This window comes from Bubalus bubalis, chromosome 4 (genome assembly GCF_019923935.1).
Source record: "Bubalus bubalis isolate 160015118507 breed Murrah chromosome 4, NDDB_SH_1, whole genome shotgun sequence".
In the NCBI taxonomy this organism is placed as follows: domain Eukaryota; kingdom Metazoa; phylum Chordata; class Mammalia; order Artiodactyla; family Bovidae; genus Bubalus; species Bubalus bubalis.
Window position 1 is genome coordinate 37,245,459 of NC_059160.1, and position 27,404 is coordinate 37,272,862.

Sequence of the window (27,404 nt, forward strand, 5' to 3'; positions counted from 1 at the left end):
TCTCACTGATTTAGAGCTTGGTTGGAGTCCTCCTCGGAGAAGGCAATGGCACCCCACTCCAGTACTCTTGCCTGGAAAATCCCATGGATGGAGGAGCCAAGATTTAATAGGGGAATGTTATACAACTATTCAGGAAAATAGGTAAACATATTTGAAAAGTGTCCACTCATTAACTTTAGGTTAAGAAAATTTCCCCCCTCATAATCTTTATTTTGAATTTGAAACATTCTCTTTGGTTCATGAAGTAATCTTCTTTGTTGCTATTGCTGCTTTGTTGTTGCTCTGACCCTCAGTCATATCCGACTCTTTGCAACCCCAGGGATTGCAGCATGCCAGATTTCCCTGTCCTTCACCAGCTCTTGGAGTTTGCTCAAACTCATGTCTATTGAATCAGTGATGCCATCCAACCATCTTGTCCCCTGTTGTCCCCTTCTCCTGCCTTCAATCTTTCCCAGCATCAGGGTCCCTTACTGCTTTGGCTAGTGGCTATTTTCAGATATAATTTTCACTCAGCTGTGGCTTCTTGATTCATTCAGCTATAGATTAAGTACTTACAGAAATTAAGGTCAGTGCATTTGTTCTAAAAATTATAGAGTTAAATAAGTGAAAGGAGTGAAACAAATTACAGCTTCTTATCCCGTCTATTTTGAGTGATTTAGCAGAGTTGGAATGACCATGCATAACAAAGGTGGTTAGTACCGAGGTGAGCCGCTGTAGGGTGTTCCGATGATGACTCAGCTAGGGTGTGTATCTTAATGGAAAAGTTTTCAAACTTTGCTGTGGGATTTAAATATTATGCCTTTTCCTTTTGCTTCCCCCTCAAGGAAGGACCAGGAAGGTAGCTCTTTTCCCTCCCTTGTTTGGTCATAATGAAGGATTGCAAGTTAATTAGCTGCATTCAAAGCATCACACAGATTGAATTCCATATTTGTCTTGGAGGGAAGTCCAGACTTCTGTTTGGGGTGATTGAATCTGTGCTTTGTGAGACTGGGTGCAACTTCCTTGTATTCAAGGGTGGGATCATCTTGTCAACTATGAGACATAAGTCACTTGGAAGAAATGAGCCCCCAAAGTGTGGGGTTTTTTTAATGTTTCTCTCTGCCCTCTTTCACCCATTCTGTCTCCCGCCCCCACCCCATACATCAGAGAGATATTGCACTTGCTTGCTACTTGGCAATAGGATCTATGAGGATTAATTGTATACATCGTTTTCTTTGTGGGTTGGGGACAGAAAATTGCTCATTAACCTTTTCCCAAGTCCCTGAGAAGTACTGAAAACTTTGACAATTAAATATGAACTGTAAAAGAAACATGTAAATAAATATTGGGAAAGCAAAAATAAAGGCACAGTTACACATCTGAGAAGCATTATTTTCTAAATTAGCTCCTTTTATGATTTGAGTTTAAAATGTCCTTGATGTGTCAAAAAGAAACCCTACTAGCTTTTTTTTTTTTTTAAATAACATTATGACCTTTATGCTATGTTGACAAAGCCTGTGTTGTTTGATTTTTTTTTTTTTTAACAGGGTGGGGGTTTTATACTTTGCTGATTCCCGTAGGGTGATTATGATTTGTTTCATGGAACAGATCCAGTATTAAAGGTAGAGTGGTAGAGGCCCTGAACCATGAGCCTAGTGCTGTCTGCATTTCTAAATATGTGCCCTTCAACAAGTCTTGTCAACTTTGTGAGCCTCCGGGTTTTTTTTTTAATCCTTAAATGGGTTTGGGAGAGAGTACTGCAGAGTGGTGAAGAGTTCTGGGCTACTGAGTCTAGCAGGCTTGTTTGGGATATATCATATCAGATAAGGTACATGTCTCTGAACCCCATTTTTCCCTACTGCAAAGTGGCAGTAACTTTATGTACTACTCCTTAGGATTAATGTGAGGATCAAAATCAAATGACACATTGTATATAAAGTGTTAAGCTTGTTACCTGACTCATGATTAATGCTCAGTTCGTTACTATTAATTATATATTGTTGTTATCGTCAGTAATGTCTGAAGTGATATTAACATTTTACAAAGTTATGAGTTTGGAATTGGATGATCAGATTTCCAAGTTTTGATGTTTAGTAGCATAGGCTTACTGCTGAGAAAATCTTAAAAAGTATAAGAAAGTAAATACTTAACAGATGGGCAGAATTTTCTAATTTCAGACAATAGTCATTGATAGCAAGCTGTTGTTTAGATGACCTCCCTTTCTGTTCTTTATTTTTTATGATCTTTATTTAAATAAAGATAATGGTTTCTGAGGGAAAATACTGCTTTTGTTTTATAAAAGTTGAAACACAAGTCCATGTGGTTTGCAGCACCTAGGACTGACTGAGAGCTCCTAATTCTACTCTCAGAAGTGCCCCCTTGGGAGCTCAAATAAAAGATACAATGTAATTTATAAGGAAAAAAGTATCTTCTGTAATAGTCTACATGTGGGGTGTAGTCTGACTCAAATAATAACTGAACTATCCACTCACTCCCTTGTGTGGGGATTATTGCTGATATGGACTAAAAATCTGAAGGGGATAGGGGGTTGTGGGGAGGGTCTCAGAGGGGCATAAAATTACCAGGAAAATAATTTTCATCTTTCCTTACTGGTGCTCTTGATCAAGTCATTGCTAATATGGCCAGTGAGCAGGGAGTTAATCACCTGTACACATGGCACTGTTTCACTAGCTTATGAAAACTCATCATATCCAACACGTAACCCACATTGTTAAGCACCTGCTGTGTGTGGGGCTTCCCTGGTGGCTCAGTGGTAAAGAATCCACCTGCTAGTACAGGAGACGTGGGTTCAGTTCCTGGGTCAGAAAGATCCCCTGGAGAAGGAAATGGCAACCCACTCTAGTATTCTTGCCTGGGAAATCCCGTGGACAGAGGAGCCTGGCAACTATAGTCCATGGGTCACAAAAGAGTCAGACATGACTTAGCAATTAAACAATGACAACAACATGTATGATACTGTGCTTGAACCTGGCCCCTCAATAATGGTGAATAGATAATGTCTCATGCTATAATTTCTATATTATCTTGGAAGAAAGAAATAGAATTATAGCAGAGTACCTAAAACCTGCATTTCTAAGATCTTTGCTTCATTTATACTTTGGAGAAGGAACTGATTGCCTTTTTAGTACATTAACAACTACTTCCTCATGTAACTGAGTATGCTTTCTGTTCCCTGTTCTGAACCTCAGGATGCCGCTAGAGCAGAATCTCAGGGATCTCCATCTACCTCAGTTCAAGGCCTCATGCATATCCTGCTCGACCATTTTCAGTTCAGTTCAGTCGTGCAGTGATGTCTGACTCTTTGAGACCCCATGGACTGGATCATTTTAGTTTTCTCTTAAATACTAGATTTAATTTCCATCCTTTTTACCCTCCTCTGTTCTATAAACACCACTAACTACCACCAAATCTGTACTCCTGTTCCAGCAGATCATCTAAAATGTAAATTGCACCACAACATTTCTGGTTTAGAAATCTTTAAAATCCCTTTCTTATCACTTTTCAAGAAACTGTCCAAATTCCTTGGTGTGGCATACAGGGTTCTTCTCAATCTGGTCCCTGTTTTCTTTCCAGTCTCATCTACTGCATCTTACTTTCTCTCTCCCTTTGCATATGAATTTATTTACAGTTCCATGCTTTCTCACATTGTGAAGGCCTTCTAGTATTTTTTTTTAAAGATTATTTATTTTTGGCTATGCTGGGTCTCCACTGCTGCACATAGGCTCTCTCTAGTTGTGACAAGTGGGGACTACTTCTAGTTATGGTGCTTGGGCTTCTCATTGCACTGGCTTCTCTTTGTTGCGGAGCTCAGGCTCTAGGTACTGGGGCTTCGTTAGTTGTGGCACGCAGGCTCAGTAGTTGTGGTACATGTGCTGATTTGCTCTGAGGCATGTGGGATCTTCTTCCCAGACCAGGAATTGAACCTGTGTCCCTTGCATTGCAAGGTGGATACTTAACCACTGGACCACCCAGGAAGCCCCAGCCTTTTAGTATTTTTACCTCCATCACCGCGGTGTCATCATACATTGTATTGTTGTCATTTGTTTAGACATGTTTTCCACTGTGAGACTGGATCCTAAAGGCAGAGATTTTGCATCATTTAATTTTGTATTCTACCCACATATCGGAGAAGGCAATGGCAACCCACTCCAGTACTCTTGCCTGGCAAATACCATGGACGGAGGAGCCTGGTGGGCTGCAGTCCATGGGGTCGCATATAATACTGCCAGGCACATAATGCACATTCCCTAAATGTTTGTCAAATAAATACATAAATGAGGGATTAAGGATGCTCCTATGTGACCAGTGCTATTGCTAAGTCACTTCAGTCGTGTCCGACTCTGTGCGATCCCATAGATGGCAGCCCACCAGGCTTCCCCGTCCCTGGGATTCTCCAGGCAAGAACACTGCAGTGGGTTGCCATTTCCTTCTCCAATGCGTGAAAGTGAAAAGTGAAAGTGAAGTCGCTCAGTCGTGTCCAACTCTCAGTGACCCCATGGACTGCAGCCTTCCAGGCTTCTCCATCCATGGGATTTTCCAGGCAAAAGTACTGGAGTGCAGTGTATTACTAATAACATGTGCAGTTCTTAACTGTATTATTCAATAACTAAGTCAGTTTTATAAATCCAGTAATCATGGTATAGCCAATAGGGAAGTTAAGAACCATCTCATCCAATCCTTTCATTTTTTCAGATGGATAAACTCAGAACCAAAGCGACTGAGTAACTAAGGCCACGGTGCACAGTTGAGGAGTGATGGCATGAGGATTAACCCTGGCATGGATAGGCCCAGCAGATTAAAATGGGAAAGGCTTTTAATGTGATAATTGTTGTTTTAGTGGCTAAATCCTGTCTGAATCTTTTGTGATGAACTGTAGCCCACCAGGTTCCTCTGTCCATGGGATTTCCCAGGCAAGAATACTAGAGTGGTTTGCCATTTCCTTCTCCAGGGGATCTTCCTGACTCAGGGATCAAATTCCTTTCTTCTGCATTGGCAAGTGTATTCTTTATGATTGAGCCACATGGGAAGCCCTAATGTGATAATAAGTAAACAACTTAGTTTGGGGATATTTTTTGAAAGCTTAATTGTGGGAAAATTTTAATATATACAAAAATATAGAGGAGAGTATAATATATTCCCATGTACCATCACCAGATATTACCAAAGCATGGCATCTTATTTCATCTGTAACTACACTCATTCTTTTTGTATTCTTTTACAGACAATTCTTGATAATGTTAACAGTATTTCATCTGGGAATATTTCAGTATATATGGGATATGTTTTTAATCTTTTGAATATAGATATCTTGGTATTCTGGGAAGTCATTATACTTCAGAAAAAATCATGATGCCTCACTGAAGGCTTGGCTCCAGAAAACTGGCAGCCTCTCCCACTGGGGGTAGTCTTCATGCACCTCCCAGCTGTTCTAAGACCATCAAGTCCACTGAGCCCACATCCCTGAGCTTCATTTATCTGTATGCCCTGGAGAGAGTTGTGCTATTTTATTTAGATTCTGTTAGATGAAGGTGTAAGGGAGAAAAGAATCGGTGACCATATTAGTAAGGAAAATAGTTGTTAGAGAAGGGAAGATACTCTATGTATAAGGATAAATAGCTTTTAAAAAGTTTATCCACAAGAAACCTTTAAAAGTTCTTGGAATCTTTGTCATTTTTCTTTTCTCAAGATTATATTAGAAGCTTCCTTTTAATTATGGATTATTATAAAGTTAGGAAAATGTAAAGAACATTCATGTACCTGATGCACTAATCTTAACTTTTTGCTCTGTTTGCTTGAGTTTTTATTGAGATAACAAAACATTACAGATAGAGTCTGAAATGCCTTTGTGGTCCTTCCCTTCCTTCTCTCCCCAGACATACTCATCCCAGATGTAGAGGTTTTATTGTCTAGTGTATGTATAACCGCACACTGAATAGTGTTTTGCCCTTTAGAAAGCAATTTTATCTCTCCCACTTTATCTTCACAACTCCTGAAGTACGTAGGGAACTATACAGAGTGTTTATTTCACTTCTAAAAATGTACAACCCACTGAATTATCCAAGTTTCACTTAAAAGCTACAGGATATGAGGCAATGTTTTATGATTTACAGTGTATCTCATTAGAAATTGAGTTCTGAGGCTTTTGTATGAATACTCTTCATATGCTTAAAGTACTAAAACTTACCTTTAAAAAGTATAAACAGTGTCATGAGATTGAGAAGGAACCTCAGATGGATAAATGGTCGTAACTTCCTCATTTTAGTGAAGCTGCCTTAAAACTTCCCAGGGCTTCCTAGGTGGCGCTAGTGGTAACGGCTAGGTAACGGCTAGGTGGCTGCCATTGTAGGAGATGTAAGAGTTGGGAAGATCCCTTGGAGAAGGGAATGGCTACCCGCTCCAGTATTCTTGCCTGGAGAATCCAATGGACAAAGGATCCTGGCAGGCTACAGTCCATAGAGTTGCAAAGAGTCGGACATGACTGAAATGACTTAGCATGCATGCACAGGTCTTAAAACTAACTCACAAGTAAGTTTTCTATGCACTTTCAAAGAAAATACCATAAGTAATGCTTGTTGACATATCAGGTTGGTAAAAAAGTCACTGAGATGTCTTGCTTTGCATTATCTAATAATATTTTAAAATTAATATCTGTAGAGTTTGCATAAGATTAAAATTTTTTTAAGAATTCCACCCCCATTGCCCCCAACCAGTTTTCCTAGCTATGTTTAGCATTGTTTTTTTGTTCCTTGGGAGGAGATACAGTGCTCATCCTGTTTATTCAACTTAAAAAAATTCTTTTATTCCTTTCTTTTTACTTTGAACGAATCTAGTGCTGGTAAAAATTTTTGACTCAGTGCTTTTGGAAAGAACTACCTCTTTCCACAAATAGAGGAGCCCTCATACTAGATCTTCTGAGTAAACTAGTGAATTTCCATAATGTGAGGAAACTGGGTGGAGTTTCTGTGGATGTGAGTCCTCTGGAACAGGGACTTTTCAGGTTGTGTATAGGGGAGTAGGATCAGGTTCTGGTATTGAATAGCCCTCATGCTGCAGAGTGTTTGGGGATTTCCCATGGGGCTAATCCTGTGCCCACCAGTTTCTATGTGTCACCTGGAGTAGCTGCTTTGAGAACAGTGAGAGATGGCATGCTTATGGGCTCTCTGCCCTTTTATCAGGATGCTGGGAGTTTGGCTGAGTCCTGATTTATAAACCAAGGTGAGCTCATCACTGTTTTTCTTAACTTGGGCTCCTAAAAAGCTGCCATTAGATTTTGATTACTGCATTCAGGTAAGCTGGAGCTGAGTTTAGCCAACTTAGTTTTTATTGGGCACTGCAGCCCACACTGATCTTTCCCTGTTTGAAGCCCTGCTGACATCACATAGGCTTACCTGGGCATATTTGTCACATGCATTGATTGTTTTTGTGGGTTCGTATTGCTTTTTTCAACAGATCACCAGATTTTAAGTGCTCAGGTCACCTCTCTTACTGTTTAGGTCTCTTCTTACTAGCAGAGTGTCAGGTGTGTAAGGGGTGCTTTTGATGCCAATTATTTGATCATAATTGGTCAAGTAATGATCAGTTACCTAAAACCAGTGGAACTGTTGGCTGGTGTCTTCTCTTTCTCTATCTTTGGTCATCCTAAAAGCCAGCTTTGCAACCACCACCTGGTAGGTTTACTGAATATTGAATTTTTTTTCCTGTAATCAATAAGAGACACTCTAAGTTTGGATGCACCTTTTAAAAAGGGATTTTTAGGGACTTCCCCAGTGGTCCAGTGGCTAAGACTCAGAGCTCCCAGTTCAGGGAGTCCAGATTCAATCCTTGGTCAGAGAACTAGATCCCACATGCTGCAACTAAAACCTAGTACAGTCAAATAAATATATATATATATATATATATATATATATATTTAAAAGAATTTTAAAAACCTTAATCTTCAATTTGGATATTCGTTTCCCAGGTGATAGAAATACCTTGGCAAAGGAACCAAAATCCAATTGGTAATTTTAATCCTGGGGCTGAGGCTGGAAGTGAAAGTCACTCAGTCATGTCCGACTCTTTGTGACCCCATGGATTATACAGTCCATGGAATTCTCCAGGCCAGAATACTGGAGTGGGCAGCCGTTCCCAACCCAGGGATCAAACCTAGGTCTCCTACATTGCAGGTGGATTCTTTACCAGCTGAGCCACCAGTGGCTGAGGCTGGATGTGCTTAAATCACCATGCCCTTTCCTCCCCCTTTTCAAAAAACTGATACCTAGTCAAAATCCCAACAATGTTTTTAATTGAACTTTAAGAACAGAATCTAAAATTCAGTTAAAAGAGTGTATAAAAATTTGGGAGGAAAACGAAAGAGGAGAGTCTTTCCAACATGTCAAAATATATCCAAGATGTCAAAATATATTTTACGAGCTCTGAAAATAGCTTGGTTTAGTTATGAGAATAAATAAATAAATAAGTAGATTGATGGAACAGAGTTTCAAAATGGATTGTTACCAGATGGTTGTCTCGTGCAGAAGTTCTGTAGTTGCTCAAACTCAGACTCTAAATCTTGGTGCACATAATTTATTTTCCTTAGATTTTTAAGGTGTTTGCTGCATTCTTAAGCTGATTCTCTTTAGTTCTGTGAAACCTTGTGGTTGTCATATTTGCACAAATTTTGTGTTGGAAAGAGATGAGGAAAATAAAATTTATTATAAAGAACTTGGAGCTCTCAGAAACAAAGTGCTCTATAAACAGAGGCTTATTTACCCAGTTAAAAATAAAGGTCAGATGGGAGACGATGTAGTGGAGTGGGTTATAAGCTTAGGCTCAGTTATAAGGCAGAATTGGTTCCATTTACTAGCTCTGTGTCTTTGGGATGGAGACTTAACTAAGCCTTAGTTTCCTCATTTGTAAATGTGGGAAGCATCTACTTCATAAAATTGTTGTCAAGATGAAAAAATGTTAAATGTTTAGCACTGTACCTGACACAGAAGGGTTTGAGAAAGTTACCTATGGTTTTATTTTTGTTAATAAAGGCCTTTAAAAGCACTGCTGAAGGGCTTTTGTCTCAGTTAAGTACCAGTTATGAAGAGTTATAAATAAAGCAACTTTATTTTCAAACCAGTTTCACAGTTTTCTTGCGAGAAACAAGCAATTCTTCCCTTAGCAAAAAAGGACTGAAAACTTTTGATTATGCAATGAAGAGAATCAAAGAAAATCAGTACTGGTTCCAGCTACTTTTTTTTAATTTGCTGTGAGAATTTGAGCAAGTTAATTGCTGCAGTGAATTTCTTTCTTTTTATGGCAAATATGAGAAAAGGAAATAGGCTTGAATTTCAGTGGGAAAGATTTAGGTTGGATGTAAGAATCCTCTGATTATAAGACTGCCAAGCAGATAAGAAGGACTCCTTTGTCACCACCAGGAGACCTTTCTGTTCTCAGGTTATTTCAGGACTACTGTGACCCCATCTAGACACAGCTTAAACCTGGATGGACTTCAACCCACATGATGGTATCTTTGCCAGGATTCTGGAAGCCTCTCAATGTTGGTTAATCCTCCCACTCATACAGCAAAACATTCTGATGCTTTTCCCCTATTTAGACAAGTAATTGAGGACACCAAAGGTTCCCAGCAAGATTATGAAACTTTTTAAACAGCTTCTATAGCTATGTGGATCAGAGGTCAGGTTAGCACAGTGGAGGAAGGGTAGCACAGCCTTGTTCCTGATAGAAGGATGAGAGAGTCGATCCTTTGAAGTTTCTTTAAAACTAGGGATTATACAGCAATTTAAGATTTGTCAAGAAGAAGTAAGGTGATCATGTAAGAAAAGGCCAGTCCTTCTCTGGAGTTGCCTTTTGGAAGTTACAGATTTATTTTTTGGCTTTAGCTTTGTTTAATCGTTTGAGTCTGGTCATAAAAGGTAGACATAATGTTGGAACAATAGAATAATAGCTCTGGAGTCAGACAGGGTTGAAACCCCAACTCTGCTACTCACTAGTTAAGAGGCCTCTGGCAAATGACTTCATCTCTCTGAGCCTCAGTTTCTCAGGAAAATAGAAATAGTGTCTCCCGGCCCTGGTTGTCGTGAGGTTGCCTGAGAGGAGGCGCACAGTACTACCTGGCACTTCAGATTGGCTGTGATGATGACAGTCATGATCATGATAATGAGAAGGACAGTGATTAGTTGCCTTCTAGAGAATTATTATCTAAGCTGGGAAGTTTCTGCTGAAGAATAATTTGACATTATTAAAAATCTATATATGCTGCTCCAAATAAATAGGGTCTGCACAACAGGGTCTTAATGTCACATCTGAATCACAGAAGGTTTTACTTAGTTTGGAAAGTTATATTTCTGCACATATTGTCAGCCTTTGAGCTTTGTGACACTTCTGATTTGATACTGTTGATTTATAGAGGAAAGTGCCTTGCTGCTGTTGTAATAACTACAGTTCCTGCATGGACTAAAGCATGCTCTGATTTTTTCTTAAATTGTATAAATGGAAATTGTTTCAATATTGGCATTATGGTATGATTTAAGCTGGGCAAAGAATGTAAATCAGGCAGCTTACAAAAGAAGAAATAGTTATTTTAAATACATGAAAATTGGTTAACTCATTGTATGTGTGTAACTCAGTCACGTCTGACTCTGCGACCCCATGGACTGTAGACAGCCAGGCTCCTCTGTCCATGGGATTTTCCAGGCAAGAATACTGGAGTAGGTAGCCAGTTCCTTCTCCAGGGGATCGTCCCAATCCAGGGATTGAATTTGCGTCTCCTGAATTGGCAGCAGATTCTTTACCACTGAGCTACCTGGGAGCTCATTGTAGTCAAAGAAATGCATAATCAAAACTAAGATGTCCTATCAGGCTGGCCAAGATTAAAAAGATGGACAGTGACTAGTTTTGGCTCTCTCATGTAACTGTGGTTGATCAATTGGTTTTATATCTCTGGAGAGCAACCTTGCCATGTGTATCGAAATTTTAAATGTGAATGATTTGACTTAGCAGTTGCATGTCTAGAAGAATATAATAAGGAAATAGGAGAAAGCATGCACAATCTATGATCTAATATATTCATTGTAGCATTGTGAAAAATCCCCTCCTCATCCATCAGTGGAGAACATTTGAACATTGGTTTAGTGGACGCTGGTTAAAAAGTATGGCACTATAGAGAATGAAGTGTGCTTGGACCCTCAGTCACAGAGGAACCAAGTTCAAATCCTAGTTCCACCAAGGTCTTGGGCAAGTTACTTAATCCAGCTAAGTCTCACCACCCTCTTCTCTAATAAAGGCACATTCATTTTAGGGGTCTTGTGAGGATTAAGTAGGGGCTTCTCAGGTGGCTCAGTGGTAAAGAATCCATCTGCCAAGCAGGAGATGCAGGTTTGATCCCTGAGTTGGGAAGATCCCCTAGAGAAGGAAAGGACAACCCACTCTAGTATTCTTGCCTGGGAAATCCCACGGACAGAGGAGCCTGATGGGCTACCGTCCATGGAGTCCCAAAGAGTCCTACAGGACTGAGCGACTAAGCAGCAGCAGAAGATTAAGTGAGATGATACACAAAGCACAGTGTCTAGTACAAAACAATTCATTATATGTTAGTATAATATGTTATTATATGTTAGTAAATATTATTACTATTTGTTGCTTAAAAAGGATAAAGTGGATCTGTTGGAATTAACACTGAAGGATGTCTGCAAGTTAGGGAAAAAGCCAGTTACAGTACATTTTATATAAATGCATTTTGTTGAAACTGTGTGTGTGTGTGTGTGTGTGTGTTTGTGTGTGTGTGTTTATATGGACATTAAAATTTTGGAAGGCCATAACAACAGTTAGCATTTAATGAGCCCTTGACTAAATCTCAGGCACTATTCTAAGTGCTTTAACTCGTATCAATCAACTACTTTATTAAAATTGGTTAATATGTTTTAAGTAGTTGGAATAATACCTACACTTTGTAAAGTACTTAATCAACACTAGTTATAATTCTCACATGCTTTCATGGTCTTTGTTTATAGAAAAGGACACCAACACCCTGAGAGGTCTTCCAGTTCTTAAGCAGCAGAACCAGAATTTAATGCAGGCAGTCTGACTCCAGTCTGTTACCCTATAGTGAAAACTGGATTTTAGAGTGATGAGGTCACTTTTGATTGACACTATATACTTTTAGATATTTTCACATTTTTTACAAGACAGATATTTCTTTCATAAATAGAAAAAAAAAGATATTTCTAGCTTCAAAAAAAGTTCATTGTTATATTTTAGAAACCTTGTTTCATCCGTTATAGAATACCTATGGCAAATTCCAGAGACCTGAATATTTGTGCACTTAGGTTTGCCATCATGCTAAATTATCTTGGACAAGGAGCATACAGGACCCCAGTACAGTATATATGGTTTTGAGAAACTCACTTTGGAGCATAATTTTATAAGGAAATAATTATAGGTAGAGGTAGAGCCCCAAACTAAATCTATATCGCTTGTGTGTGTGTCCAGACTGTGACTCCATGGACTGTAACCCATCAGGCTCCTCTGTCCATGGGGTGATCCTCCAGGAAAGAATACTGGAGTGGGTTGCCATGCCCCTCTCCAGGGAATCTTCCCAACCTGGGGATCAAACCCGCATCTCTTTATGTCTCCGGCATTGGCCGGTGGGTTCTTTTCGACTCACACCACCTGGGAAGCCCCTTTGTATTGCTTAGTGGTTGACTAACTTCTGTAATGAGGTACTAATAGCCTTCAAGAAGCCTTTAGTCACAATACTTTGGTTTCCAGAAAGTTTGGGGTTAAAATGTCATTCTTTGGTCATCTGAAAAGCATGCAGTTACTTGATCCACAGATCCATAATCCTAAAATAGAAAGCAGTGACTTAGTGTCAGACATGGACTCCAGGGACAGAGCTGGTAGGCGCCATTGTGGTCCGGGGCTGCCCTGGCGTTCAGTGTTCTGAAGGGCAGCTCCACTGGGGGGTTACACAGAGCTACACAGGGGCTGCATAGGGCTGCCACCACACTGTGGACTTTCCACATGGACTGGGAACTCCCCTGAAAGTTGAGTAACCTAATCCAAACATCTCCCCCAGATGTGACTGTGGGCCTCATGACTGCAAAATGCGGGAGATGAACTTGATAATGGAGTTTCTGTCTTCAGGTTCTGTGATTCTGACAGTCTTGCCTGAGTGGTGAACTAAAATTGTGACCTGAGAACTTAAATGGTATCAAGAAAAGTGTTGAACAGAAATGAACTCATAAGCTGATTTATGGAAGGGTTTGCCAGTGTACTAACTTGAATTACAGGATATCCCCAGTGACAAAAACTGTATTATTTGCTTTTATTCTGTTTTATGCACAGTCTTCCTCCTATATTTGTTTTCCAAATAAACCAGAATTGTGTTCTGAAGATCACAGCTCAGCACAGTGGTTTGGCCCTGTTTGATACTTAGATAATAAGTTATTCAGGTATTAATTATAAAGGGTACTAGTACTAAAAACATTTTTTTCTGCCTTAAAGTTTTCTGTTCTCTGGTGTTTTAATGAGGAGGGTACCTCCTGTTTTTTCTCACGATTGCAGAAGTGAGGTAATCTCTATGTTCAACAGAATATCTGAGTCTGATGAGTCACATGGTATGTCTGTTTCTAGCTGGAAGCAGTTTTCACTGGTCCCTTGTAATGGTCAAAAAGTCTCTTGGAAGAGTTTGCTGCTGCTGCTGCTAAGTCGCTTCAGTTGTGTCCGACTCTGTGCGACCCCAAAAACGGCAGCCCACCAGGCTTCCCCATCCCTGGGATTCTCCAGGCAAGAACACTGGAGTGGGTTGCCATTTCCTTCTCCAATGCGTGAAAGTGAAAGTGAAAGTGAAGCCGCTCAGTCGTGTCCGACTCTTCACGACCCATGGACTGCAGCCTACCAGGCTCCTCCATCCATGGAAGAGTTTAAATCACCCAAAATAACTAATAGTAAGTAGCTCATGGCAACCCACTCCAGTGTTCTTGCCTGGAGAATCCCAGGGACGGCGGAGCCTGGTGGGCTGCCATCTCTGGGGTCGCACAGAGTCGGACACGACTGAAGTGACTTAGCAGCAGCAGCAGCAGCTCATAGCTACTTAAATCTTAAAATCATAAGCTTGGTGATACCATGTTTTAATTTTAGTCTAATCTTTGCCCTCAAAAATGACTTCTGCTCTGGCCCTTATGTTGTTAAATTAGTCTGATCTCTTTGAGTGAGTGCTTTTCATTTAAGAAGAACAACAAAGAAAAAGCAACCAATACTTTTAAAATTAAAACATATAAAAGAAATTAATACAATGGAGGAATCTGTATAAGTCTCCCCTGAAGCTTTTTAGTGATACAGAAGCTTTAAATATTCTGAATGAATGGGAAAAGTAAAATCGTTTATATTTTTAATTAAAGTCATTATTTAGGAAATTTATATTTCACAGCCTTACTTAAAACTTTTCTGTTTTCAGGTTTTATTGTGTGTGTGAATGTTGACCGGTTTTTTTTTCTCTCTCTCTCTCTTCTCTCTTAGAAGCTTACTTTCAGGAAAGTGAAAGGCAAGAGAGTGCAGAGATGACCAGGCTTTTTATAACTGGGCTGCTGAGGGATTTGTGTGCTTAGGCTACTTCCAGAGCTCCTCCTCTTTCCTTTACCAGCGTGTCACACCACCTCTCACCACTCATCATTTTCCTGCCTTGCCCACTCATTGGTTGTCCTCTGTCACACCAAACCTTCACCTTGTAGCACAAAACAGTTTTGGTTGTACTGGTGTTATGAATCAGGCAAAGGAGTAAAGGGGAGGGAGGCTCTTCTTTAAAGCTAGAGTGCTCATTTATTCTCTTATGCTTTTGGAGGAGTAGCTTCCTTACGTGAAATGAGGCTTGAAGTTAATTGAGCTGAGATTTGTGCTGCCTTGCTTTTTGATTTTGGTACAGGCCTTTTGAATCACAGGTGGAAGAGCTATTTGAGAAGTGAGGGGCAGTTTTAGCCCTTGTAAATATGCACAAGTATAAGCCCCCACCCCCAAAATGTTTCCCTACAAAGATGTGTGAGGTATGACTGAAAAACTATGGAATTCCCACGAGTCTTCTGGTTTGCCTTTAGTTTTATTCTGTGACCTCAGACTCTTTTTGCTGTTCTTCATAATCCTCTGCTAAACCCAAACTAAGAATTTGGTTGTTAACTGTTGTTGTTTACTCGTGTCCAGCTCTTTGCAACCACACAGACTGCAGCATGCCAGGCTCCTCTGCCCTTCACTATCTCCCAGAGTTTGCTCAAACTCATGTCCATTGAGTCAGTGACGCCATTCAATCGTCTCATCCTCTGTCATCCCTTTCTCCTCCTGCCCTCAGTCTTTCCTAACTCAGAGTCTTTTCCAGTGAGTCGGCTCTTTGCATCAGGTGGCTAAAGTATTGGAGCTTCAGCATCAGTCTTTCCAATGAATATTTGGGGTTGATTTTTTTAGGATTGACTGGTTGGATCTCCTTGCATTCCAAGGGACTCTCAAGAATCTCCTCCAGCACAATTTAAAAGCATCAATTTTTTGGTGCTCAGCCTTCTTTATGGTCCATCTCACACATCTGCACATGACTACTGAAAAAACTGTAGCTTTGACTATATGGACCTTTGTCAGCAAAGTGATGTCTCTGCTTTTGAATATGCTGTCTAGAATTGTCAGCTTTCTTTCCAAGGAGCAAATGTCTTTTAATTTCATGGCTGCAGTCACCATCTGCAGTGATTTTGGAGCCCAAGAAAATAGTCTGTCATTGCTTCCTCTTTTTCACCTTCTATTTGCCTTTAAGTGATGGGACTGGATGCCATGATCTTAGTTTTTTGAATGTTGAGTTTCAAACCAGTTTTTCACTCTCCTCTTTCACGACCTCATCAAGAGGCTCTTTAGTTTCTCTTCATTTTCTGCTATTAAGTGGTATCAGCATCTTCCACGGTGGCTCAGATGATAAAGAATCTGCCCACAACACAGGAGACTCCAGTTTGATCCCTGGGTTGGGAAGATCCCCTGGAGTAGGAAATGGCAACCCACTCCCATATGCTTGCCTGGAGAATTCCGTGGGCAGAGAAGCCCGGTAGGCACAGTCCATGGGGTCGCAAAGAGTTGGACACAACTGAGTGACTAACACACATCCAGTGGTATCTATCATCTGCATATCTGAGGTTGTTGTTATTTCTTCCAGGAATCTTGAGTCTAACTTATGCTTCATCCAGCCTGGCGTTTCACATGATGTACTCTACATAGAAGTTAAATAGGCTGGGTAGCAATATACAGCCTTGACATAACTCCTTTCCCAATTTTGAACCAGTCTGTTGTTCCATGTCCAGTTCTAATTGTGTCTTGACCTGCTGGAGAGAAAATGACAACCCATTCCAGTATTCTTGCCGCAGAAACCCCATGAACAATATGAAGAGGCAAAAAAAGAATTTGGTACTTAGGGAAAATTTTCACATACAGTGGTACCAGGAAAACCACTTCTGGGGGCTGAAAAATACAAGTTGATTTCCTTTTACTGTTCCTACCTTCCTCTCACATACTCTTAAATACTTTTTTCTTATCATAAGATGGATTGTTTTCCTCTTATGGGAAAATTACAAAATTTTTAAAAATGAAAAAATTGAAATCATCCATATCTCACATCATATCTCACCCTAATTTACCCTCTTCCTCCAACCATATAGTTGAGTTCATATTTTACCCAAATATAAAGCATCATATCCCATTTACTTAACCTTATTTTTCACATTGTTAGGTTTCAGGGGGAAATTTTTCTTCAGTATTATGTCTGTGATATTTCATGCTATCATCATTCCATCAGTCATTCCACTTACTTTTAAAGATTTACTTTATTTTCTATTTTAAATAATGCTTTGATTTTTAAAAATGTTTTTGAATCTTTGCTGCAATTTTGATTGTTTTCTTAGCATAAATTCCCGAAGGTGAAATTATTTATGTCAAATGATTTTAAAAAAACCTTTAAGATCTTAATATAAATTTCTACATTCCCTACCAGAAAGGATTAATCCCTATCAATTAACATAAGCAGAGGGAATGTAGTCATCAAGATGGTGACATAGGTCATTACTAACTTCAGTCCCGCCCCCCCGCCCAAGAGGACCAATTATCTATGGGCTAGACAGCATTGTAAAATATCCCAGAACACTGGGATGAGGCTGACACATCCATTGGAACTGCAGAGACTGAGAAGGACCCAGGCCAGCACAGTGCCACACCAAGAGGGTCTCCCTGAGTCTGTTTTTTCCAGTGGGAAAAAGAGCCCAAGTTGGATATCCAGCTCCTCCAGCGTTGTGGGACACTTCCTGGGAAGCCCACTCGGGTCTCACCTCACAGGGATCACTGGGGAAATCTGTAGAACTCAACCACGGGGAGACACTAGAGACAGAGAAGGGGATGGGTTCACAGCAACCAGTGCTCAGATCTTGGGGGACCACATTCCTGCTTACAGTGGTGCCTGAGCAGAGACTGCAGCCAGTGGCTCTGTCCATCTGCAGAGGCAAGTTCGGTAGTCCTATCTGGCATGGGAGCTCGTAGCTTGCCTGATTTGAGTCTTTAGCCAATGAGCAGGCTGACTGTGGAGCCCATTCTACAGTCCTACCCAGGCAAAGAAGCATGCTCACGGTGCTGCCTAACTGCTCAGTGTAGCCTCTGGTCCTATTTGACCAGGAACCCTGGTCAAAGAATGTGTATAGCCACAAAGCCTGTCCTACAGCCCTGCTTAGTCAGGGAGCCAAGCCAGCAAACTGTTTGAGGAGCCTAAACAGTGACCCTGGGCAGCCTTGGAACCCAGACTATGGTGCTGCCCATCTGTAGATTCACCCTACTGCTCTGGTCTACAGCAGAGCCCAGCCTAGGGCCCTATCTAATTGTTGAACACAGCTTGTGGCCTTGCCCAGGGATGGAGCCCAGCTATGGATCCTGCCCAATTGGAGAGCATAACCTGCAATCCCACCTGTTAAGGGAACCTGGATAGTGACTCTGGTCATCTGAAAAGCACAGTCTCTAACTCCTCCAACTGCAGAATATAGTTCTTGCAACCAGTGATCCTGCCAGTGACCTTGTCCAACAGTAGAGCACAGTCAATGGCCTGCTTAAGTGCAAAGCCCAGCCTAGGGCTGCACCTCAACATGGAGTCAAGCCAGGAACACCATCTGGTTAGGATGATGTTCCTGACGTGACCCAGGAACACCATCTGGTTCCTAACAACCTAAGACCATGCCCAACCAGAAACAATTGCAGAGCCCAAGCCATAGCCCTGCCCATTCATGAGTCCAACCCAAGCACCATGTTGGCAGGGAACATAACCTGCCACCTCACTCCACTAGAAGTGATTGCAGACTCCAGCTAGTGGCCCCACCTGACCATGGATATAGCTAGCAGCCCCACCCGGTTAGGAGGCCCTCCTAGCACTCTGCTGGAATGTGGAGTCCAGCCAGCAGTTGCACCCAACCACAGAGCCCAGCAAGCAGCATCCACCCCCATACCTCAGAATATTGGCAGTAGCCTTATCTAACAAGAGAACCCCATAGCAAGCCCTGCCTGCCAACAGACACTATCAGCAGGCCTGTCCAATATTCCAAGCTGAGCTGACTGGTGACTGTCTTTCCCTGCTGAAGTGAAATCATAAATACTGAAGGAAGAGACCATTTGCCTTAATCTGCAGATACCAACACAAGGAATCAAGGAACAAGAAGAGTCAGGTAAACTTGACACCATCAAAGGAAGCTAATAAACCTCCTGTAATCGATCCTGAAGTAGTGGAGCTCTGTGAACCATCTGACAAAGAATTTATAATAATTATCTTAAAGAAGTTCAGTGACCTATAAGAACACAGAGACATCTAGATGAAATTAGGAAAACAATGCAAGAACAAAGTGGAAAGTTCAGCAAAGAAATACAAACTATCAACAACCAAACAAGCAACCCAGACAGAAATCTTACAACTAAAAATACAGTGACTGAACTGGAGAATTCTATTGAGAGATTCAACAACAGACTTGACCAAGTACCACCCCTTGGCCCCCACAAAAAAAAAAGTGAGTGAGTGAATTAGAAGTTAGGTCATTGAACTTATTTAGTCAAAGCTGCAAAAAGAAGGAAAAAGAATAAAGACTTATAGAACACTATTAAGACATACAAATACCTGGAATCCCAGAAGGAGAAAGGAAAGCAGTTAATGGCTTAGGGAAAGAAATGGACATTCAGATTCAAGGATCCCAAACAGACGGAAACCAAAAGGGCTCTACTGAGACACATTATAACTACATTATCAAAAGTCAAAGAAAAGGAGAAAATTATGAAAGCAGCGGAGAAAGCTCCCTTGTTACATACAAGGGAGCCCTTACAAGACTGTAAATCGATTTCTTAATAGAAACTTCACAGTTTAGGAGAATGAGAGGATGATATTCAAAATATTGAAAGAAAAAAGCTGTCAACCAAGAATAGTATAGCTAGTAATGCTGTTTCTCACAAATCAAGGTGAGAAAAAGATTTCCTGAAAAACAAAAGCTGAGGGATTTTATCACCCCTCGATCTAACGTACAAGAAATGCTAAGGGGTGTTTTTCAAGCAGAACTTTAAGGGTACTAACCAACATCATAAAAACATATGAATGTGTTTATAAAACTTACTGGTAATGGTAAATGTATAGTCAAAGTCTGGTTCTTTGAAACTGTAATCAGTTCAGTTCAGTCGCTCATTCGTGTCTGACTCTTTGCGACCCCATGAATTGCCGCACCCTAGGCCTCCCTATCCATCACCAACTCCCAGAGTTCACTCAAACTCATGTTCATCAAGTCGGTGATGCCATTCAGCCATCTGATCCTCTGTCGTCCCCTTCTCCTCCTGCCCCCAATGCCGCCCAGCATCAGAGTCTTTTCCAATGAGTCAACTCTTCGCATGAGGTGGCCTAAGTACTGGAGTTTCAGCTCTAGCATCATTCCTTCCAAAGAACACCTAGGACTGATCTCCTTTAGAATGGACTGGTTGGATCTCCTTGCAGTCCAAGGGACTCTCAAGAGTCTTCTACAACACCACGGTTCAAAAGCATCAATTCTTTGGTGCTCAGCTTTCTTCACAGTCCAACTCTCACATCCATACATGACCACAGGAAAAACCATAGCCTTGACTAGATGGACCTTTTTTGGCAAAGTAATGTCTCTGCTTTTCAGTATGCTATCTAGGTTGGTCATAACTTTCCTTCCAAGGAGTAAGCGTCTTTTAATTTCATGGCTGTAGTCACCATCTGCAGTGATTTTGGAGCCCAGAAAAATAAAACTGACACTGTTTCCACTGTTTCCCCATCTATTTCCCATGAAGTGATGGGACCAAATGCCATCCATGATTTTAGTTTTTCTGAATGTTGAGTTTTAAGCCAACTTTTTCACTCTTCTCTTTCACTTTCATCAAGAGGCTTTTGAGTTCCTCTTCACTTTCGGCCATAAGGGTGGTGTCATCTGCATATCTGAGGTTATTGATATTTCTCCCGGCAATCTTGATTCCAGCTTGTGCTTCTTCCAGCCCAGCATTTCTCATGATGTACTCTGCATATAAGTTAAATAAGCAGGGTGACAATATACAGCCTTGATGTATTCCTTTTCCTATTTGGAACCAGTCTGTTGTTCCATGTCCAGTTCTAACTGTTGCTTCCTGACCTGCATACAAATTTCTCAAGAGGCAGGTCAGGTGGTCTGGTATTCCCATCTCTTTCAGAATTTTCCACAGTTTATTGTGATCCACACAGTCAAAGGTTTGGCATAGTCAATAAAGCAGAAATAGATGTTTTTCTGGAACTCTCTTGCTTTTTCTATGATCCAGTGGATGTTGGCAATTTGGTCTCTGGTTCCTTTGCCTTTTCTAAAACCAGCTTGAACATCTGGAAGTTCACGGTTCTTGTATTGCTGAAGCCTGGCTTGGAGAATTTTGAGCATTACTTTACTAGCATGTGAGATGAGTGCAATTGTGTGGTAGTCTGAGCATTCTTTGGCATTGCCTTTCTTTGGGATTGGAATGAAAACTGACCTTTTCCAGTCCTGTGGCCACTGCTGAGTTTTCCAAATTTGCTGGCATATTGAGTGCAGCACTTTCACAGCATCATCTTTCAGGATTTGAAATAGCTCAACTGGAATTCCATCACCTCCACTAGCTTTGTTCATAGTGATGCTTTCTAAGGCCCGCTTGACTTCACATTCCAGGTTGTCTGGCTCTAGGTGAGTGATCAGGGAAATGCAAATCAAAACAGCAATGAGATATCACTCTATACTGGTTGGAAAGGATATTATCAAAAAGGCAAGAGAGAACAAGTGTTATTGAGATTGTGAACAAATGGGAACTCCTGTAAACTATTGGTGGGAATGTAAATTGGTACAGCCACTATGGAAAACATATAGAGGTTCCTCAAAAAATTAAAAATACAACTACCATCTGGTCCAGCAATATACAAAGAAAATGCAGTTACTATCAAAGAGATTGCTGCACCCTCACGTTACAGTAGCCAAGACATGGAAATAGTCCAACTGTCCATTGATTGATGAATGATAAAGAAAATGGTGTACACACACACAGTCTACTAGTATGCTTTTCACCCAGGGAAAAAAAAGGAAATTTGTGACAACATGCATGAACCTTAAGTTACACAATCTTACATATCCATTATACCTCAATATAGCTATTAAAACATCCACATGGATACAGATAATGTGTAGAAAGATATTTGATGATAGACTGGACCCAAACAAGGTTTTCCCCCAGGTTGTGGCTACTTTTACATAGGGAATATATTGCATTATTTTAAAGTTTTAAAGTTTCCATGTTTTTGATTTATTGCTAACATTGAACGTTTTTCATGTTTGTTAGCTACTTTTACTTATGTATTTGTCAGTCAGTATTATCCATTTATTATTAGGGCTTTTATTATCTCTTTACACCTTTAATGTTATAAAACTTGTGTTATGAACTTTGTATATATTTTAAGAAATTATTTTGACATAGGTATAAGGTATTTTTAACATAAAAGTTTAATATATACTGCTATTTTGCAGTTTCCCTTAAAAGTACTATCTTTTAATCTTGTTTGATACATATACATATATTCAAAATTTTTCTGTAATTGTACCTAGGACTATTTTCCTTGTGATGATTTCCTACTATGACAGTCCTTTTCCTTTAACTGATCAGTTAGTCATCTAATTTTCTTGTAATTTTTTTGAAGTTTAATTTTTCCTTTTCCTTTTATTCCCTGTTCCTCCTCATCTTTTTCTTCCCCTTCCCTTTCTTTTTCCTTCCTTTACTTTTTTTCCCTTTAGCTTTATGTTCACCCTTTTGTACCATGTGAAATGTATTTTGGCCTTTGGAATGAAATAAACATCTGACTTGTTTTTTTTCCACAAATAGATAGCCAGTTGTCCCAACACATTAATTGATTAATTCTTCCCTTCCCTTCCAACGGTCTGTGATGAGATTTTTTCATCAAAAAGCCAACACTTTTTTTTTTGAATCAAGGTTATTCTAGGTATTTTATGAATGTTGTTCTCCTCCTCCTCTTTGCTACTTTTGTAAACAGGATTATTTTTCCATTTCTAAATGTCTATCTTTAAAATTAACTCTTTAAGGAGTATATTTTAAACTTTAAGTTGAACTCTTTATTTAGAAAATAATTTGTCTTCTTTTCACTGACCCATACTCTTTATAACAGAAGCAAAAAACATAGAAAACTCATGTTGTTGGATATTAGAAGTAGACAGAAGCATGACTGACAAGGCCAAAGGAGGGCAAGTTCTTTGAATGCATTCGTTGTCTTTGTTCATCTTACTCCTCCATGTCTCAATTCAGAGCCACAGCTTAAACCTGGGAACCCCAAATCTCCAGATCACTGTCATGCCTCACTCTCTCTCTCACTATCCAAGAACTTCTCTTGTGTAACTTTAAGATGTACAGTGTAATGATTTGATATATGTATTACATTCTGAAGTGATTATCATAATAGTTAACATCCATCACCTCATATAGTTAAAATTTTTTGTGTGTCTAGTGAGAACTTTTAAAATCTACTCTTAGCAGCTTTCAAATATACAGTACTTTCAGATACTTTCAACTTTGAAATAGCAGTATAATATTGTTAACTTAGTCTCCATGCTGCGCTCTATATCCCCAGGACTTATTCATCTTGAAACTAGAAGTCTATAAGTGAAGTCAGCCAGAGAAAGACAAATCCCATATGAAATTGCTTATATGTGGAATCTTTTTTTAAAAAAATGATATAAATGAACTTATTTACATAACAGTCTATTTACAAAACAAACAGGCTTAGAGAACGTTCTTATGGTTTCCAATTAATAGAACTTGATTTTAAAAAATTTTAGGGTGACCTCTACTCTCTAAGCTTGTTTCCTTCTCCATTGTGATGCTAAATTATCCGTATTTGAAGTTGTCTGGCATTTCAGATGAGGTAGTTTATTTTTTTAAGTTAACTGTGACTTGGTGGATTCAGGTAAGCATCTATCGTTTGCAGGCAAGATCTGACGCATTACAGACAGAGCTATAGCAATAGGAGAATTGAATTATATAACCATATTTAAGAATGGTTGACTTCTTTCTGAATACTTTTGAGAAAAATGGGTTACTACATTACCTAAACATTAAGATCTGTAAACAGGCCAGGTTTTAGATAAAATTACCACTACTTTGGCAAATTTAACTTAGTTTAATTATTTAATTTAGCTTCTTCGATTACATTTGCTTCAAAAAACACTTCCTTCTCATTTCAAGTTAAAAGAAAAAAAAAACTATGTACAGAGGGAGTTTGGATTAACATTCTTAAGTAGTCTGCTGTTAACAGTATTACTATAGCCAAATAAGCTTTGGGGAGCTCAACCTTTGAACTGTATTTTGGTCACCAGGAAAAGGTGCCTTTTTATAAACAGTTTTAAAAATAAAGATGATAATGTTGACTTTAGCACCGCTGCGCCATTACCACTGGGCTTATGACACTCAGAAAGCAAGGACAACTGCGTATAGATTCGATCTTCTGGACTAGTAAACAGAGCCAGCTCTCTCTCCACACATGGAGAGCGTCACATTTACTAATTAAAAGCAAAAGCTCTCCACACTAAGCAGAGTAAATAGATTTTAAGTGGAGTGAATGTCTGTTGGCTCATGGGAACGACTCCATCCTGTGAGAGGAATGAGTAGTTCTCTGAAACACTTTCTCCTGTCATAGTCACATTCCCAGATCATCACTAACATCTAGTAAGACTTCCACCAAAAATTGTTTTGTTTTGTTTTTTCCTTCAAGTCTTTCTGTTTAGAAAGTACTTTTTGATACCTTTCTCTCACCACTAAAAGCACTCTAAACTTTCAAATCAAGTAGGTTTTAAGACTAGAAGACATAGAGAATATCCACTAGACAATAAATTTACAAATTAACTTACCAGGACAGTTACTCAAGACAGGAGGAATGAGCAGGAGGATTGGATAAAGAAGGGAAGAAAATTGATCATTTTTGTATATTTAATATGAGCCACATGTATTTAAAAGATTTTCTTATTTATTATGGAGGTATCAAACACTTACATGACGTTTCTCTTTGCTAGGTACTGTTCTAAGTCCTTTAAAAATATTAACTTTTGTGATTCTTGTAAGTCCTACATTAACATGATAAGCATGTACTATATATATAAGTTGGTCACCATAATCTTTTAGTCAACAGTAAATTGAAGCACAGAAAGTTTAAATAATTTGCCAGAAGTGATGTACCTAGTAAATGTCTGGGCCAAAATTCAGAGCTAGCAATGTGGACCTTCATCACTGGGCTTTGCCATCATTGGAGCTTCACATCAATTCTGTAAGGCGGGCCTGGTGTCTATCCATTTTAGAGCCGTGGATCCTGTGTCTGGTGAAATAACTCAGGATCAGCCTTGAACTTATTTTCTTTCCCCACCAAGTTAGCATTTCTTATGTACTTCCTGTTCTTATTAATGATATCAAGATGTACCCAGTCATCCAAATCTGAAATTGAATTACAGATTTCATTATTTTCAGCTGAGTATCTGAGCCCTTCTTTTAATCTCTTCTGCTACTGTATTAAATTGGGCCCTTATTATTCTGCCCTAAACCAAGGATTGTAATCTCAGATGCTTACTGGAAGCAGGGAGGTAGGTGGTACAAGGAGTGAAGGAGCCTGGGCCTGAGGAAGGAAGTTGGTGAACTCTGGCAGGAAGTGGGGTTTTCAGGGACCCACTGCTTCTGTCCTCGCCGTCCATTTGCAGGCAGGATTATGGGCTTGAACTTGACAGATTGGATTTTTTGAGAGGAGCCAGAAATCTGGATTTGTATGTGAAATCTTCTCATTTCTGAACCATAGTACAAGTCACGCAAAATATGGTTGCAGGCCCTCAGTTTTGTTACCCCTGACCTTTTATTATTGAGTCCTCCAGGCTGATTTACACTCCTCCAGTCTAGTCTACTCAGCCTTCCTGCATCCTCCCTATGCTAGCATAATCTATCTGAAGTCCCAATCAAATAGAATTGTAGGGGAGGTTAGCAGGATCAAAAGCATTAAAACATGTAGCATTTTTGGAAGAGTTCTTGGTACTTGGGTAAGTGCTCAATAACTGTTCCTTATTGCCCTTCACTTACGTAAAGGCCTTAGACAACTCCCATTTATACTCAGGATAATTTTTTAACATGGCCAGAAAAGCATTTTATGATTCCTGACTGACTTTGTACCTTCATCTTTGGCTGTTTCACCAAATGTACTCAAGCCATTCTCTACACTTGAGTGTGTCAGTTGATTTAAGCCCTTTCAGCCTCTTCCCCTTCTGCCCTGGCCATCTGACTTGTGGACTCTTTGATCATCACCAACAAGAGTTAATTGAGGCATCTCCTCTCTTAAACCTCAGTCTATACTTTTCCTTGCGTTTCCCTTGTGTCCCCCTAGGACTGTGAACCCCTTAAGAGCAGGGACTGTGTTTTCTCAGTCTTCGTATTCTCAGTGCTTTGGCAGGGCTGGCACATTGTGTGTGTGTCTGCAGTAAATGTTGGTTGGAAATAATATGACTATAAAAGTTAGTATTGGCACTTGAGCTCTCACCTGACAGTGAATATCTTGTTCTTCAGATGGTACCTCAGAGAGGAAAGAAGCTATGGCTGCTCTACTGGGGACCCAGAGGGCAGTGTCCAGCCTGAGGACCTGTTGGGATTCTAGGTTGCACCTAATAATGAATCTAGGAAAATGTTTATTCTCCAAGGCATTAGTGATGCTCTGCCCTCTGAAATGTACTTGGTGAAAGTTAAGGTGAAGTCATTGGTTAAATAGTACTGGTCAGGTAAAGCAGCTCTGTTTTTCTATTTTAGAAGTGTGATGGTAAATGCTTGGAGACACTATATCTATTTATAGATGGCCCCAGTGCCAGATTTGTTATCTCCTTTCCCCAGGCTTGATAAACGAAAGAATGCTGAACTGCGATTGGTAGCTTCTCCATTAATGAATAGGAGAGTCTGGACAAAACACGTGAACAGGAAATTCAAGGACACCTACTGTTGTTTTTATCAGTGCAGGAATTCTAGACTTGCAAGTTATATCCTGTTCTTTTTCTGGCTGAAGAAAGGGCTTTAGTAAATAAAAGACAAAGAACAGTGTGAAATCCATTAGAGGAATACATTTGCAGTATAACAAGTGCCAGTTATCCAGATCATTCTTTGTAATAATTTGGTCCCTTTCGTTCTCAGTTTTGCTTAATTTTATATTATAAAGCCTATTTGTTTCTGGCTAGAGAGTAATAATTTTTGTTTTGTTTTGTTTTTTAAGCCAGTCTCTAAAGGAGATTATTTAATCCAGATTAAGGGAGGGAGTTTTGGGTTTTTCTGTAGTTGACTCTCTCAAGTAGTATTTGTCTCTCTAAAGGTTAATATAACACCAAATGATACTGTAGTTTTTAATCCAAAGGAAATTGTTAGATATGAGACATATATAATTTAAAATCCATTACTTTTGAGTTCAGTTACTCACCATCATTTATAGAATGCAGACTGTGTGCTCAGCACTTTGCCAGGCACTATAATTGTGTTACAGAGGTGAACAGACATAGGTTTTTCTCAGATTAGGTTTTTAAACAAGGCATACACTTCCATGTATGTATAATCTGAATGGAAAAACCATGGTGATCATGGTTAAATTATATAGTATTTGGAAGTCTCTTTTCATCACTCTTATATCCCTTCTGGATTTTGGAGTTATAAGTTCATTTCATCTTTCTATGGTAGAATCCTTCTCCTTTTTATGTTTATCCCTCTTTCATAAAGACTTCAAGTTCATAAATCTTTATCTCAAACTGTCTCACATTTTTTCTGCACTGCTAATGCAAACACTTTCTGTGGTTTGGAGTTGTTTTTAGTACCCCAAC

General features: G+C 39.7%; 1 protein-coding gene across 2 annotated transcripts in view; it reads left to right on the plus strand.

Annotated features, from left to right (window-relative positions):
* The window catches only part of STK38L (serine/threonine kinase 38 like), an 80,204-nt gene that overhangs the window by 21,694 nt on the left and 31,106 nt on the right, over positions 1–27,404 (plus strand). The window lies entirely within an intron of this gene.